Here is a 17,000-nt window from a genome sequence, read left to right as displayed (position 1 = left end):
TATATATATATATATATATATATATATATATATATATATATAGAGAGAGAGAGAGAGAGAGAGAGAGAGAGAGCGCTAGGCATTCTGGCACTAACCTACTAACCTGTAATCTCAATATTTGAGAGGCAGAGGCAAAGCCTGTGAATTCAAGGCCAGCCTGGTCTATCTATAGATGAGGTTATATAGTGAGACCCTACTTGGAGAGTGGTTCAGTGGTTAAGAGCACTGATAGTTCCATTCCCAGCATCCAGATGGTAGCTAACAACTATCTGCAACTCCAGTACCAGGGGACTTGATACCCTCTTCTGACCACCTTGATACCCTCTTCTGACCACACACATGGTACACAGATGTACAAGCAGGCAAAACACCCATACACATAATATAAAGATAAACGTCCCCCCCCATAGAATTTAAAAGGAGTAAAGAAGTTTAGCTTAAAAAAAAAAATCAAAGACAAACAAGGTGGTGGTGTCTCACGTCTTTAATCCCAGCACTTGGGAGGCAGAGGCAGGTGGATCGCTGAGTTGAAGATCAGCCTGGTCTACAGAGTGTGTTCCAGGATAGCCAGGGCTACACAGCAAAACCCTGTCTTGAAAAAAAAAAATCAGAGAAAGAGACAAGACAGGCAGACAAGCAGACAAGCAGACAGACAGACAGACAGACAGGCAGACAGATGATAGATAGCAGGAGTTACCTGCAGTGGTTCATACCTGTTGTCTTACTTAGGGTTTCATTGACACCATGACCAAAGCAACTTGTTTTTTGTCATTTATTTACACTCCAGATTTTATTCCCTCCCTGGCTCACCCTCTGACTGGTCCACATCCCATACCTCCTTCCCACCCCCTGTCTCCACGAGGATGTCCCCACCCATCATCCCCTACCCAACCAGACCTCTAAAGTCCCTGGGGCCTCCAGTCTCTTGAGGGTTAGGTGCATCATCTCTGATTGAACACAGACCCAGCAGTCCTCTGCTGTATATGTGTTGGGGGCCTCATATCAGCTGGTGTGTGCTGCCTGGTTGGTGGTCCAGTGTTTGAGAGATCTTGGGGGTCCAGGTTAATTGAGATTGTTGGTCCTCCTACAGGGTCACCCTCCTTCTCAGCTTCTTCCAGCCTTTCCCTAATTCAGCCACAGTGGTCAGCAGCTTCTGTCCATTGGTTGGGTGTAAATATCTGCATCTGACTCTTTCAGCTGCTTGTTGTGTGTTCTAGACTGAGGTCATGCTAGGTCCCTTTTTGTGAGCGCTCCATAGCCTCAGTAATAGTGTCAGGCCTTGGGACCTCCCCTTGAGCTGGATCCCACTTTGGGCCTGTAGCTGGACCTTCTTCGCCTCAGGCTCCTCTCCATTTCCATCCCTGTAGTTCTTTCAAACAGGAACAATTGTGGGTCAGAGTTTTGACTGTGGGATGGCAACCCCCTTCCTCCCTTGATGCCATGTCTTCCTGCTGGAGATGGGCTCTATAAGTTCCCTCTCCCTACTGTTGGGCATTTCATCTAAGTAAGGTCCCTCCCTTTGAGTCCTGAGAGTCTCTTATCTCCCAGGTCTCTGGTGCATTCTGGAGGGTCTCCCCAACCTCCTACCTCCCAAGGTGGCCTGTTTCCATTCTTTCTGCTGGTCCTCAGGGTTTCAGTCCTTTTTCTTCACTCAATACCATATCAGGTTCCACATTCCCCCCCCTCACACACACACCCCCGTCCGATTTCCTTCCCAGGTTCCTTCCTCCCTCTCCACTTGTGATTGCTATCTTCTCCCTCCCAAGTGGGACTGAGGTGTCCTCACTTGGGCCCTTCAGTTTGTTGACTTTTTTGAGTACTATGGACTGTATCTTGGGTACTTTTTTTTTGGGAGATGGCTAATATCCACTTATTAGTGAGTATATACCATGCATGTCCTTTTGGGTCTAAGTTACCTCACTCAGGATGACACTTTCTAGTTCCATCCATTTGCCTGCAAAACACAGGATGTTCTTGTTCTTAATAGCTGAGTAGTATTCCATTGTGTAAATAAACCACATTTTCTGTATCCATTCTTCTGATGTGGGACATCTGGGTTATTTCCAGCTGCTGGCTATCACAAATAAGGCCACTATGCATATAGTGGAATATATGCCCCTGTGGCATGGTGGGGCATCTTTTGGGTATATTCCCAAGAGTGGTATTGCTGGGTCTTCAGGTAGATCTATTTCCAGTTTTCTGAGATTGATGTCCAGAGTGGTTGTACCAGTTTGCAATCCCACCAGCAATGGAGGAGTGTTCCTCTTTCTCCATATCCTCACCAACATGTGTTGTCACCTGATGATTCGATCTTAGCCATTCTGATTGGCTTATGGTGGAATCTCAGGGTTGTTTTGATTTGCATTTCTCTGATCACTAAGGACTTTGAACATTCTTTAGGTGCTTCTCAGCCATTAGAGCTTCCTCTGTTGTGAATTTTCGATTTAGATTTAGTATATCTGGCTTTATGTTGAAGTCCTTGATCTACTTGGACTTGAACTTTGTGCAAGGTGACAAATATGGGTCTATTTTCATTTTTCTACATACAGACAGCCAGTTAGATCAGCACCATTTATTGAAGATGCTTTCTTTTTTCCATTGTATATTTTTGATGTCTTTGTCAAAGATCAAATGTCTGTAAGTTGTGTACTTTTATTTCTGGGTCTTCAATTCTATTCCATTGATCTTCCTGCCTGTCTCTGTACCAATACCATGCAGTTTTTAATCACTATTGCTCTGTAATAAAGCTTGAGGTCAGGGATGGTGATTCCCCCAGCCATTCTTTTATTGTTAAGAATTGTTTTCGATATTCTGGTTTTTTTGTTTTTTTGTTTTTGTTTTTTTGTTTTGTTTTGTTTTTTGTTTTTTTGCCTCTCCAGATGATTTGAGAATTTCTCTTTCCATGTCTTTGAAGAATAGTATTGTGATTTTGATGGGGATTGCATTGAATCTGTAGACTGCCTTTGGTAGGATGGTCATTTTTACTATATTAATTCTGTCAATCCATGAGTATGGGAGATTTCTCCATTTACTGATATCTTCTTCGATTTATTTCTTGAGAGACTTGAAATTATTGTCATACAGATCTTTCATGTGTTTGGTTAGTTACCCCAAGATATTTTATATTATTTGTGGCTATTGTGAAGGGGGTTGTTTCCCTAATTTCTTTTCTCAGCTTGTTTATCATTTGTATAAAGGAAGGCAACTGATTTATTTGAGTTAATTCTATTCCTCTTGGGTCAGTTTACTTCTTTTTGTTCTAGAGCTGTCAGTTGTGCTGTTAAGTTGTCAGTGTAATATGTCTCCAATTTCTTTGCCAGGGTACTAGGTGCTATGAATTTTCCTCTTAGCACTGCTTTCATTGTGTCCCACAAGTTTGGGTATGATGTGTCAGCATGTTCATTAAATTTCAGGAAGTCTTAAATTTCTTTCTTTATTTCTTCCCTGACCAGGTTATCATTGAGTAGAGAGTTGTTCAGCTTCCATGTGTATGTGGGCTTTCTGTTGTTTTTGTTGCTATTGAAGACCAGCTTGGGCTAGGATGCATGGGATTATTTCAATCTTCTTGTACCAGTTGAAGGTTGTTTTGTGACCAATTATATGATCGATTTTGGAGAAGGTACCATGGAGTGCTGAGAAGAAGGTGTAGTCTTTTGTTTTAGGGTAAAATGTTCTGTAGATATCTGTAATATCCATTTGGTTCATAACCTCTATTAGTTTCACTGTGTCTCTGTTTAGTTTCTGTTTCAATAACATGTCCATTGGTGAAAGTGGGGTGAAGTCTCCCACTATTATTGTGTGGGGATTAATATGTGTTTTGAGCTTTAGTAAAGTTTCTTTTATGAATGTGGGTACCCTTGCATTTGGGGCATAGATGTTTAGAACCGAGACTTTCTCTTGGTAGATTTTCCCTTTGATGAATATGAAGTATCCTTCCTCATTACACTTGATAACTTTTGGTTGAAAGTCTATTTTATTGGATATTACGATGGCAACTCCAGCTTGTTTCCTGGGACCATTTGCTTGGAAGACTTTTTTCTATCCTTTTACTCTGAGATAGTGTCTGTCTTTGTTATTGAGGTATGTCTTGTTTGCATATCCAGTTTGTTAGTTTATGTCTTTTTATAGGTGAGTTGAGTCCATTAATATTGAGAGATATTAAAGACAGATGACTGTTGGTTCCTGATATGTTTGTTTTTGTAGGTGGCTTTATGTACTTGTGGTTCTTTTTTTTTTATTATTTTTTAAAGATTATTTATGTATACAGTGTTCTGCCTGCATGTATGCCTGCAGGCCAGAAGAGAGCACCAGATCTCATTATAGATGGTTGTGAGCCACCATGTGGTTGCTGAGACTTGAACTCAGGACCTCTGGAAAAGCAGCCACAGCTTTTAACCTCTAAGACATTTCTGTAGCCCTGGACAAGGCAATCTTTTTTTTTTTTTGTTTGTTTGTTTTTTGTTTTTTTTCGAGACAGGGTTTCTCTGTGTAGCCCTGGCTGTCCTGGAACTCACTCTGTAGACCAGGCTGGCCTCAAACTCAGAAATCTGCCTGCCTCTGCCTCCCAAGTGCTGGGATTAAATAAATCTTTTTTATTATTTATTCATTTTATGAGTACACCATTGCTCTCTTCAGACACACCAGAAGAGGGCATCAGACCCCATTACAGATGGTTGTGAGCCAAGCAGTCAGTGGTCTTAACCACAGAGCCATCTCTCCAGCCCACCTTTTTTTTTTTTTTTTAATGTGAGAAAAGTAATACCCTCTAAAATGAGGCTATATTTACAAATTTTATTTGTTTTGTTTTTGTTTTTGTTTTCGAGACAGGGTTTCTCTGTGTAGTCCTGGCTGTCCTGGAACTCACTCTGTAGACCAGGCTGGCCTCGAACTCAGAAATCTGCCTGTCTCTGCCTCCCAAGTGCTGGAATTACAGGTGTGTGTCACCACCGCCCGGCCGGGCTTTTTTTTTTTTTTTAATTTGTTTACTTATTTTTTATTTTTTCCCCTTCCCTTTTCCCTCTTGCTCTGGCCCTGCTTGCTCCAGCTGAAAGTTTATTTATTTATTTATTTATTTACTTACTATATGTAAGTACACTGTCTTTGGACACCCCATAAGAGGGCATTGGATCTCATTACAGATGGTTGTGAGCCACCATGTGGTTGCTGCGATTTGAACTCAGGACCTCTGGAAGAACAGTCAGTGCTCTTAACCACTGAGGCATCTCTCCAGCCCACAATTTTTTTTTTAACCTCAAAAATACATATAAATGCTCTCCAAATGCAGACAGGCCTTTGCCTATCATATGGTATTATTTATATCATGAAACACTGTCATTGGAGAATCAGCACATAGCTCTGAAGCTCATAGACTGTAAGTAAGGAATAGAATATCTTTCTACTCACACAGACCCCAGGTGGGAAGCTCAGACACTAGGCTGTCCCTTACTGTCCACCCTTGGGAGGTAAATAGGAACACATGGTCAAAGATGAAGTGGAAACATGGAAGCTACTCAACCTCCTCTAGACACATACACACATCCCTCAGTCACAGCACGGCCCCTCCTACAAAGTCAGTGTAGTGTATTTCTCAAAGGAAGAAGAGAGGTAACATTTGAATAAGCTGAAGAAAAAGACCAGATGATCAAACTATTATGTCTGTTTCATGGAAAAATCAGGAATCCTCATAGGATACAGATCTATACCCAGTGCATATGACACCAGCACCCGTGGGTAGAAGTCATGACCTCCCTACACAGTCATGTCTACACTGGCGTTGCAGAGTGACTGTTTAGCACAGACAGCCAATAATGAGGTTACATGGTAAACTGTCACCCCCCAAAAGGAAGGACAAAATCAACTTCTATGACTCAAGAGCTGAACCAAGTCAAAGCTTTGGTATATGGAGGTTGTTTTGGTGACCACCAGAGTTGACTAAGATTCCCTACTCTAGGGTTTGTCCCCAAAGCAAAACTCCTGGTCCAGAAAGCTTAACAACTATATAAATAAGAAATTGTACAAGGAGAAGAAGCCACCGTCCCCTTCCCAAGGGCTGTTTCCTATGCAGCAGTTCTGAAGGCACCCACCACAGCCACACACTTGGACCAAACTCCACAGGCTGTGATTGGCGGGACTGTTCGGAAAACAAGCAAACACAGGCAGGCGGCTGCTCTGCCAAGTTCAGGAAAATATGAAGTGACAGTTCTCATACTGCAACATAAGTTGGGCAGCAACAGATGGAAGACTTAAGGCAAGAAGAGGTGCTGGAGTCACCCCAACCGCCTCCGGTAGGGACAGTTTCTAATAGCGGAGGCTGCTTCTCAGCTGCTAGCTGTCAGACACCATTTCCTCCTCCTCTTCCTCCTCTTTATCTTCCTTCCTGTCAAGTTCAGAGGCGTCTGAACACTCATGAAGCAAGACATATTCTCTGCTACTAAGCCCAAGTTTAAGTATGTCTTTTTCTTTCAGTTTATAGTATCTCTGTGTCTCAATACGCTTGTCGTTCAAGAATGTTCCGTTGCCTGAGCCGAGGTCAATGATGTAGGGCTTCACCCTCCGATCAACTGTGTCATCAGCACCAGTGTACTCCACAAGCCGGTACTGGAAGACTACATGTTGCTTTGAGTAAGAGGGATGGTCGATGGGAAAGTCTGCGATGGTTTGATGTCTACCCAGAAGATACACTCTGCCGATGGATGTACATGACTGGATACCTTGTCCTTTTTGTTTGTTTGTTTGTTTTGTTTTGTTTTGTTTTTGAGACAGGGTTTCTCTGTAGTCCTGGCTGTCCTGGAACTCACTCTGTAGACCAGGCTGGCCTCGAACTCAGAAATCCACCTGCCTCTGCCTCCCAAGTGCTGGGATTAAAGGCGTGCGCTGCCACCACCCAGCCCTTGTCCTTTTTAAAGGGGTAGAGATGTCACCGTTTTGGGGGGATCCAGGCTTCTGGGGTCTCACTGTATTTAATACCCATACCCCGGAAGGTATTAGCATCCTCAAGAAGTGCTCCAGAAAGTTCAAAGCTTGCTTTTTCTTTAACGGGCACCTCTTTGCTTCTGTTCCCAGCAGGGTTAGGGGTCACATCCTGAGCCCCACCCCCAGCACTTTCATTCTGCTGGTGGTGCTCCCTGCTCCTGGCATTATGAAAGTCCTTCTCTTCTTCTTGGGCCTGCAGGTTCTGGCTGTCTCTATCCTGACCCTGTCCACCGACAGGCCTTTCATCAGTGCTCCTCCCCTGGTGGGAATGGCCCCGGTGCTGGTCTCACTGTTCCAAGCTCTCCTGTGCTCCTGTTCTGATGGCTCCCTCGACCACTCCGTGGATGGTCCTCACGTTCCTGCTTCACTTTGATTAGTGGAGACTCCGGCTTCTTTTAGTCCGAGGAGACTTGCTTCTTCTCCTGGAGGACTTGCTTTTCTTTTTGGCTGGGCAATGGCTTGCTCCCCGGGCTCAGCTCCCACGGTGACCATCAGCACGGCCCAGCTAGCTGCCGTGGTGCACGACCAGTTCAGGGAAGGAAGTTAAAATTCTAAGTCTTAATCTGTAGGCAGCCAGAAGGAGACTGTGAGTCACATTGGATGTAGCTTGAACATATGAGACATCAAATCCCGTCCCTACAGTGACACACTTCCTCCAATGAAGCCATACCTCCTAACTGCCACTTATGGGACTATGGTGCCGTTTTATTCAAACCATCACACGTGCCTTTTTTTTTTTTTAATCTAGGCTTTGCGTGTGTGAGGAAGAAAATGATGTCTACAGCCTATAGAATGTCAAAAAATGGAGTGTGTGTGTGCCTGTGTGTGAGCATCTTAACTTCTCTCCACCATCTTTAGTGTTTGTGATATATGTTTGTGAGTGATGTGTATGCAGCGTGATATGAACACGGAGGTAAAAGGGCAACTTTTGAGACAAGTCAGTCTCAAAAAAATGTCCTTCTGGCCGGGCAATTGTGGCGCATGCCTTTAATCCCAGCACTTGGGAGGCAGAGGCAGGCAGATTTCTGAGTTCGAGGTCAACCTGGTCTACAGAGTGAGTTCCAGGACAGCCAGGACTACACAGAGAAACCCTGTCTCAAAAAACACCAAAAAAAAAAAAAAAAGTCTTTCTGAATCTGGATTATTTTGCTTAACATAGTAGACTCTAGTTCCCATTTTTCTCCCCCTCCCCCTCCCCCTACTTTCTCCCTCCCTCTCCCTCTCCCTCTGGCTGGCTTCAGCTTACAGTGTAGCCTAGAGTGACCTTGAACTCCAAACCCCCCTGCCTCCACTTCACAAGTGCTGGATTATAGGTGAGTGCTGCAGGCTGGCTCCCCACAATGTGTAAACTGTACCTCACACTCTACTTAGGTTCCCAGTGTCCCCCTTTCCCACCCCAGTATCTGATCCAGGACACGGTCACTGTGTTTCATGGAGTGCTTAGATCTCCTCAGCCTGTGAGTCAGGGACACTGCTCTGTTCTGATATCCTCTCATGATTAGACCTGAGAGACGGATTCTTGGGCAGAGAAACCGAGACGACCCCTCCTTCTCATTGTGCAATAGCATCTACTAGCTGTGCTTGATGCCAGGGCTCTTGAGATTTCAAAGCCAGCTGAAGGTCACAGCCAAGGGAGGAGTTAGATGTGAACCTGGGACACTCTGAGCTCTGCACCAATTTCTTCAGTTGGAGACAAATAACCTGCTAGAGAAGGATGTGACAAAAGCTCTTCACTGTTGGATTGGAGGATGAAAGGTGGGACCTTTTATTTTTTTGAGACAGGGTTTCTCTGTGTAGCTCTGGCTATCCTGGAACTCACTCTGTAGACCAGGCTGACCTCAAACTCACAGAGATCCACCTGCCTCTTCCTCCTGAGTGCTGGGATTAAAGACATGCACCACCACTGGGTGAAAGGCAGGAACTTCTGAGCTTCTATATTCGGGTGCTATCTAAGCCTGGTCTTTAATTCTTTCAGTCTGGTACATGCAGCAATAAGCCTTCTTAAATAGACCTGGCAGGACTGTCTTTTCCCATTAGGGGTTGTCTGGTCTTCATGCCTCTAACACCAGCATGAAAGATGCACCAGGGTCTGATAATTCAAAAAGAGACATCTTTTCCCTGAGTTCTGGAAGTCACATCACCAACTCAGCCAGTGACCCCCTCCCACCCCCACCCCACTCTTTGGGTGTTACTGGGTAAGATCTCTCCAAAGGGTGCATTCAGATGGAGTTGGCTCTTGACCGGTGGAGAACCTGGGTCTCGTTCACTTGCTGTGGACTGTTCTGCCTAGCAGGTAAGAGCAAAACTCACTGCTGCACATCTGAAACTCTGGACCATGCTGCAGTTTTAGAGTTGATGTCCAAGCCTTGTCCTTTGAGTGGCATTCATCTAGCATGTGTGTTTCGTTTGACCCTCACTTAATTCAAAGGATTCTTATTTTTTATTTATTTTTAAAATTTTAATGTTTGTAGACTTTTTTTTTTCTTTTTCTCGAGACATGGTTTCTCTGTGTAGCCTTGGCTGTCCTGGAACTCACTCTGTAGACCAGGTTAGCCTCGAACTCAGAAATCCACCTGCCTCTGCCTCCCAAGTGCTGAGATTAAAGGCGTGTGTCACCATTGCCCGGCCGTCAAAGGATTTTTAAAAATTAGTTCACAACATGAAAACAAAATCAAGAGCTCCTCATAAAGAGTCCGTATTTTGGCTTCTCTGGAAAAATGAGATGTAGCAATAAGTGGCCCGCTCTCCCACAGACGGAGCTGAACAGTGGCTGTCCCCTTAGCTATGACATAGATACTTATTCTGCTCCGGTCTGCATTGCACCCTAATATCTTGTCCCCAGTTTCTCATTGCTATTCTGTGCCTGGCATTTTAAAGTGTTCACGTCCACAACTTGGTATATAATTACTCACTCGGTAAACATTATGCTCTTTCCTGGCCAAGTTCTTCTCTAGGTTCTAGATCAACTCCACATCTACAGTTGACCCTAGACCTCTCGGTGAAGGTCATGGGAACGTTGTCCTTGATAACATGAGACTGTTGAAGAATGGTCCCGAGTTCTGTCTCCAGTGCTTTAAGTGGGACCTTTGGCTCTGGCTGAGCTACCTGTCTGTCATTTTCTCTTCAAGACCTTGTCTCTCCTCTAACTTTTTTTCTGTACTGAAGGTCAGCTGGGGACCTTGTATATAGTAGGCAAACGCTCTACCACCAAGTAACATCCCCAGTTCTCCTTTCTATTTTTATTCATTATTTTAAACTATATGAATATGTGTGCACATTAATGCTGGTGCCCATGGAAACCAGAGGCAAAGGATGCCCCTGGAGCGGGAATTATGGGTAGTTGTGAGCCAACCAACATGTGTGCTGGGGACTGAACAGTACAGACTCTGAACTCCTGAGCCATCTCTCCAGTCCCCAATCTCTTTATCTTTGTTTTAAATCCTGTTTTTGTTTGTTTGTTTGTTTTTTGAGACAAGGTCTTACTTTGTAGTCCTGACTGGCCTAGAACTCACTATCTTGCTCCCCATTTTTTTTTTGTTTTTGTTTTTGGAGATAGGGTTTCTCTGTGTAGTCCTGGCTGTCCTGGAACTCACTCTGTAGACCAGGCTGGCCTCGAACTCAGAAATCCACCTGCCTCTGCCTCCCAAGTGCTGGGATTAAAGTTGCTCCCCATTTTTTGAGACAGGGTCTCATGTCATCCAGGATGGGTGTTCTAGAGACAGAGATGACCTCGAGTGCCTGATACTCCTGCTTCTAAGTGCTGGGATTTTGAGTGTGCACCATCATATCTGTTAATCTACCACCTCTTCCAAGAGCAGATCTTTGTGTTTACCTTGGACTCTGGGCAGCGTGTGGGTCAGGATATGGTGGAAAGACAAATGGAGGAGGCTCGGCTGGGATGTGAGATGACATCAGGGCCTCTGGTGATCTCTCACAGGAAGAATGGAACTTCCTTTCCTCAACATTGGTGCCTGAGGTAGGAGTTGAGGTGAAAGGGGGCCAAAATCTTGGGGTCAGAAGGACTTCAAGTTTTGGCTTCACTGCTTACCAGCTTAACCATCTCTGCCTGTTAGATCGTCTGAGCATTTCTTTGCCTATAAAATGGAGACAGAATTGTGTATTCATAAGACTACTGTCAATATCATGTATGATATGTATGTTGCTTTCTGTTGCTGTGATAAAACTCTCACAGGCAGGGTGGTGGTGGCGGCACATGCCTCCCAGCACTTGGGAGGCAGAGGTGGGGGGATGTCTGTGAGTTCAAGGCCAGCCTAGTCTACAGAGAGAGTTCCAGGACAGTCAGGGCTTCATGGGGAAACCTTGTCTCAAAAAACCAGAAGAGGAAGGAGGAAGAGGAGAAGGAAGAGGAAGAGGAGGAGAAGGAAGAGGAAGAGGAGGAAGAGGAGGAAGAGGAGGAGGAGGAGGAAGAGGAAGAGGAAGAGGAAGAGGAAGAAGAAGAAGAAGAAGAAGAAGAAACAAAAAGAAAACATTCATCTGTTTTCTAGGAGAGCTGTTTCACTGGATGTAGTGGTACTTGCTTGAAATGACAAGCTTGGGGCCAGCCTGGGCTACAGGAGACCCCATCTTAAAAGCCAAGGCAGAGATAGAGGATAGCTGCTCCATTTTATATTCCCAGCTCTTGAGTTTGTTGTTTGTTTGTTATTTGTTTTGATTATACTGGCTGGTTAACTTAGAATGGACTGTCATCCCAAATATTGAAGTTGAAGGGGCTTTCCCTGCTTGTCACACACACATGTTTGCTATTAACTTTCACACGTAGAAGCCAAGTACTCGTCTGTTGGTTTGGAGATCTGAAATAAACCTGGCTGCCTGATTTTTCAGGTTGGCATCGGGTCCTGCCAGGCCTTTGAATCAGCTGGGTGCAGGGAAGGGTCACCAGGAAATTCAGGCTGCTTGGACCCGACAGGAAGCGTGGGATGAAGCTGACTCTGGCTCCTGGTCAGCCAGGCTGGGGCCTGAGGCTTCCAGGCTGGCTCAGCGTGCACCGCCAGGAAACAGCCCGAGCTCCTTAGTCACCCCACCCCTCAAACACAAATTCATAAGCGAGATAGCTCCAAGCTCCTTCCTGTGAGAAATAGCTTCGGAAAGCCTGGAATAAGATTATTTGCAGAGTAACGGTGACTTTGTGTCCTTCTGGCTCCCACAGTTGTGTTAGTGGCTTTAGGGTAGAAAATTTCTGTAGGTTCTTTTTTTAAAAGGTTCATCTATGTGTATGAATGCTTTGGTCATGTATTGCTTGTGTATTTGTATGTGTACTGCAAGCATATCTGATGCTCTTCCAGCCCAGAAGAGGGCATTGGACCCTCTGGAACTGGAGTTACAGGTGGTTGTGAGCTGTCATGTGGATGCTGGGTATTGAACCCGATCTTCTGCAGGATCAGCCAATGTTCTTAACCACTGAGCTATCTCTCCAGCTCCTACTGGGGGGTTTTCTACTGATGCTTGGATGCTTGCTGTTGTGACAGCCTTCTCAGCCTTCCCCACAAGGGTGACATGTGTACAACTGTTCTTTTCCATTTGTTTATTTGTTTATTTTTGATAGTGTTGGGGTTGGGTCTTGGGCTTCATACATAGTATGTTGGTGTTCTATCATGTGGCTACAGAATTCTGAGCCTACAGATCTGTTCGGTTAGTTGGATTTTTTTTTTTGACCTTATTGTTGTTGTGGATTTGTTTAAGACAGAATCTTGCTCTATATCCCTGACTGACTTGCAATCTTCTTGCTTCTGAGACCTGGAATTATGAAGCAGTGTGGCCATATCTTCCTTTATCTATTAATATACTATGGTTTGCCGTTGTTGTTGCCTTTTCTGAGACAGAGTCTCATGTATTTCAGGGTGGCCCTTGAACTGACTGTGTAGCTGAAATGACCTTGAACTTCTGGTCCCCTTTCCTCCTCCTCCCTGGAGCTGGGGTTACAGTGTATGTGACCATGTTGGTTTTTTTCTGGCTCTGGGGATTCAATCTAGGACTTCATGCCCACTAGGTATGTCTACTCTACCAGAGGTGAGTGCCTCCGTCTTTTGTTTTGTTTTGTTTGGTTTGGTTTGGTTTTTTGAGACAGGGTTTCTCTATGTAGCCCTGGCTGTCCTGGAACTCACTCTGTAGACCAGGCTAGCCTCGAACTCAGAAATCCGCCTGCCTCTGCCTCCCAAGTGCTGAGATTAAAGGCGTGCGCCACCACCACCCGGCTAGCTCTGTACTTATTAAACTGTGACTAGCGCCTTACTACCCTCTTCCGAGTTTCTGTCAGATTCTATGTCCCTATGAATTTTCCACTTCCTCATTTGAACAGAGTCACACAAGATACATCACAAGATACATCCTTTCCAATCTGGCTCCTTTCACTTAGCATAATGCTCACTGAGTTTATTTTGTGGTGATATGTGTCAAATGCTCACTCCTTAGGGAGATGACTCAATGGGGAGAGTGCTTGCTGTGTAATCACGAGGACCTGAGTTCAAATCCCCAGCGCCCATGTAAAAAGCTGGGTGTAATCTTGTGCATACCTGGAGTCCGAGTGCTGGGAGGGGTGAAGACAGGAGTATTTCTGCGAATTTCTGGCTGCCAGTGTAGCTCCAGGATCAGGAATAAAGTTGGAGAGTGACAGAGGACAGTTGACATCCTCCTCTGGCTTCCACATACATGAGCATGCACATCTGTACACATAGTTGTACATACAACAGACGTGTACAACAATTTTACACACACATATGCATATATATAGATAAATAACTAAATAAAAATCATTCCTGTTAAATGTTAAATAATATTTCAATGCATGTTTAGATCCCAGGTTGTTTATTCATTGATCTGTTGAAAGACACTTGGGTTGATTCTGCCTTTGTGGAGTCACAATAAGATTTATATGTCTGGACATTTCCACCACCAAGACAAGATTTCTCTGTGTAGCCCTAGCTGTCCTGAAACTTGCTCTGGAGACCAGCCTGGTCTCCAACTCACAAAGATGTGTCTGCCTCTGTCTCCCAAGTGCTGGAACTAAAGGCATATACCACACAGTTAGCTAGATATTCTAAATACACATGAGAAACGTGGTCCTTGTGTCTGTGTCTGGTTTCAGTTCTCTTAGCACAATGTTTTTTAGAGCTCACCTGTTAGGCCCTTCCCTGGAAATATGTGATGCTCCAATGGGTGCTCTGGGGTTAATTAATTAATTTGAGACAGGATTTCTCTGTGTAGAATTCACTCTGTAGACCAGGTTGGCCTTGAACTCATTCTTTAGCCTCTGTGCCTGGCTGGTTTGCTGTTTGGTTACTTAATGGGGGTTGGAGGAATTCTTTTGTTTCTTCTCAACCATTCTTAGCATTTCCTTACACCTTGGTTCAGAACACCACTGTGGGGTATATTAATATTCTATGGGCTGCTGTCACAAATTACCACAAACTTAGTAGCTTCAAACAACACATTCATAACAGGCATGATGGTGTGTGCTTGTAAATACAGCATTCTAGAGGCAGAGGCAGAAGAATTTCAGCAAGTACTGGTCTATATTATGGGTTCTAGAACACACACACACACACACACACACGTTATCTTACATCATATAGTTAAAGCAATCAGTTTGAAGTGGGACTTGCTAAGCTAATCAAAGAATTCACAGGGCTGTGTCCCTCCCTGGGGCTCTGGGGAGAAGGGGTTTTCTTCTCCAGTTCTTAGGGGCTCATGGCTCATGGCTTCTTCCTCTCCAAGCCAGCCATAATTTTGTGACTCTCTTTTGTAACTCTGCTTGGACACTGGACTTTACCACTCTGTCTGTGTTTAAGGATACTTATGGGTCTAAACAACCCAGGCTAATCTCTTTATTTTAAGGTAATCTCAGCAGTAAGCCGAATTCTACTAACAACCTTGATTCCTCTTTGTCACACAATATAATGTAGGCACAGGTCCTGGGGGTCAGGATGTGGAAAACGTGTGTGACGGGCTAGCCTACATACACACAGACCAATGAGTTCCAGGTTCACTCAGTAACAGACCCTCCCTCCAAAACTGATGTGGAGAGCCAGCCAGATCTAAATTCGGTCCCAGGGTCAACAATGGTTGAAAGCAGGAACTAACTTCCAAAAGTTGTCCTCTGACTTGTCATGCATACTATGGCCCCTACCAGCCCTGTCCCTAACACACACACACACACACACAAATAAATGAAATAGTTTTAAAAATATAGAATAAAACAGACAAAAAGGTTGGAGAGTCATGGTGGAAGGCAGCTGATATCAACCTCTAGTCTCCACACATGTGTAGACACACAAACACATATACCCTTACACTCCTCTGACATAGGATAACACTCATACATGTGTACTACATATATGTACACATTAAAAAAAAATAGCAAGGGCCGCAAACATCCCTGCAGCATCCGTGATGAGGAAGGAGTCTGATGCTTTTGTCACGGTGCATGTCTTAAAGTGGTTTTGTTGCTATTGTTGTTTTGTTTTTGTTGGTCTTTTCTTCCCCCAAGACAGGATATCACTCTATAGCTCCAGTTATCCTGGAACTCACCATGTAGACCAGGCTGGCCTTGAACTTAACAGAGATTCGCCCGCCTCTGCCTCTCAAGTGCTAGGATTAAAGACTAGGGCCACTATGCCAGACTTTCTCAAAGCCTTAGAAAGACAATATCCTCTATGCCTCAGGGGGCAGAAGAATGGCCAGGAGAGATGGTTTTGACTGGCAGAGAAGTCATATGGAAGTGATCCATTTAAACATTCCTATTTCTTTGAGCCCTCAAGCTCTTCCCTCTATACATAACATACCAGAGATTTTCAGCAGCTCAACCTGAACATCCTGGCAGGATAGCCCAGGCAGCCACATTACAGTGATCATTTTAATACTGGGTATTGAACTGTCCTCGAATTTCTGAGATCAATCTTTATTGAGGATTTTGTTGTTTTATTCTTATATGAATTCATTTGTCACATGTTCGTTAGGTGTGCTCTGGAGTTATCACATGTTTGGACCTTGAAATTCTATATATTTGAGGTCAGAGAGGTGGTTCAGTGGTTAAGAACAAATATTTCTCTTGCAGAGCACCTGAATTTAGTTCCCAGCACCTGCATCAGGCAGCTTACAACCACTTGCAACTCCAGCTCCAGAGGAGCTGATGCCCTCTTCTGGCCTCCGCAGGTACCTGCACTCAGGTGCACATACATACATAGACACACACACACATGCACACACACAATGAGACACGTACACATAATAAAACAGTCTACATGACTATATTTATCTCTTTTTATATATACATACACTACCTAAATTTTTTTGTTCTTATATTTTAGCCAAAGACTGGATTCCCAATTTCTAATTAGTTTTGAGGAAAATGTCATGGCAACCATTTTGTTTTATTTTAAAAAAGCGTGTGCGTGTTCTAATTTTCTTGGTGTTTTTCCACCCAATCTTTTTTCTTTTTTTCTTTTCTCTATTCTGCTCTCTCTCTCTCTCTCTCTCTCTCTGTTTTTCAAGACAGAGTTTCTCTGTGTAGTCCTAGCTGTCCTGGAGCTCTCTCTGTAGACCAGGCTGGCTTTGAACTTAGAGACCTGCCTGCCTCTGCCTCCCAAGTGCTGGGATTAAAGGCGTGTGCTCAGCTTTTTTTTTTTTTCTTTTGAAGACAAGATCTCATGTAGCTCAAATTCCCCATATAACCAAGGAGAGCCTTGAGCTTTTGATCTTCCAGGCTCCACTTTCAAAGTGTTGGGATCACAGGTGTGTACCATCAAGTCTGGCCATAGTCCCTCTGTTTTCCAACCGCTAGGTCAACCAGTCAGTTTTATAAGGCAGGGACGTCAGTATTGGGTGTGTCATAGCACACAGTTCAGAGTCACCCACTGCCTGAAAAGTCACTTGGTCACCTTCTCTGGCTCACTTACCATCCAATTGCCTCTAGTTGTGGAGATCATCACTGTACTCTAGCTTGTAAATTTCTTTCTTTCTTCTTTCTTTCTTTCTTTCTTTCTTTCTTTCTTTCTTTCTTTCTTTCTTTCTTT

At 44.2% G+C, this 17,000-nt stretch overlaps 1 pseudogene; it reads right to left on the bottom strand.

Moving 5' to 3' along the window:
- Positions 1-6,324: 6,324 nt before the first annotated feature.
- The window catches only part of LOC114632095, a 14,415-nt pseudogene continuing 3,739 nt past the window's right edge, over positions 6,325-17,000 (bottom strand).

Source organism: Grammomys surdaster, unplaced genomic scaffold, assembly GCF_004785775.1.
Source record: "Grammomys surdaster isolate TR1022 unplaced genomic scaffold, NIH_TR_1.0 371, whole genome shotgun sequence".
NCBI classification, from domain to species: domain Eukaryota; kingdom Metazoa; phylum Chordata; class Mammalia; order Rodentia; family Muridae; genus Grammomys; species Grammomys surdaster.
This window is presented reverse-complemented; position numbering and strand designations above follow the sequence as displayed.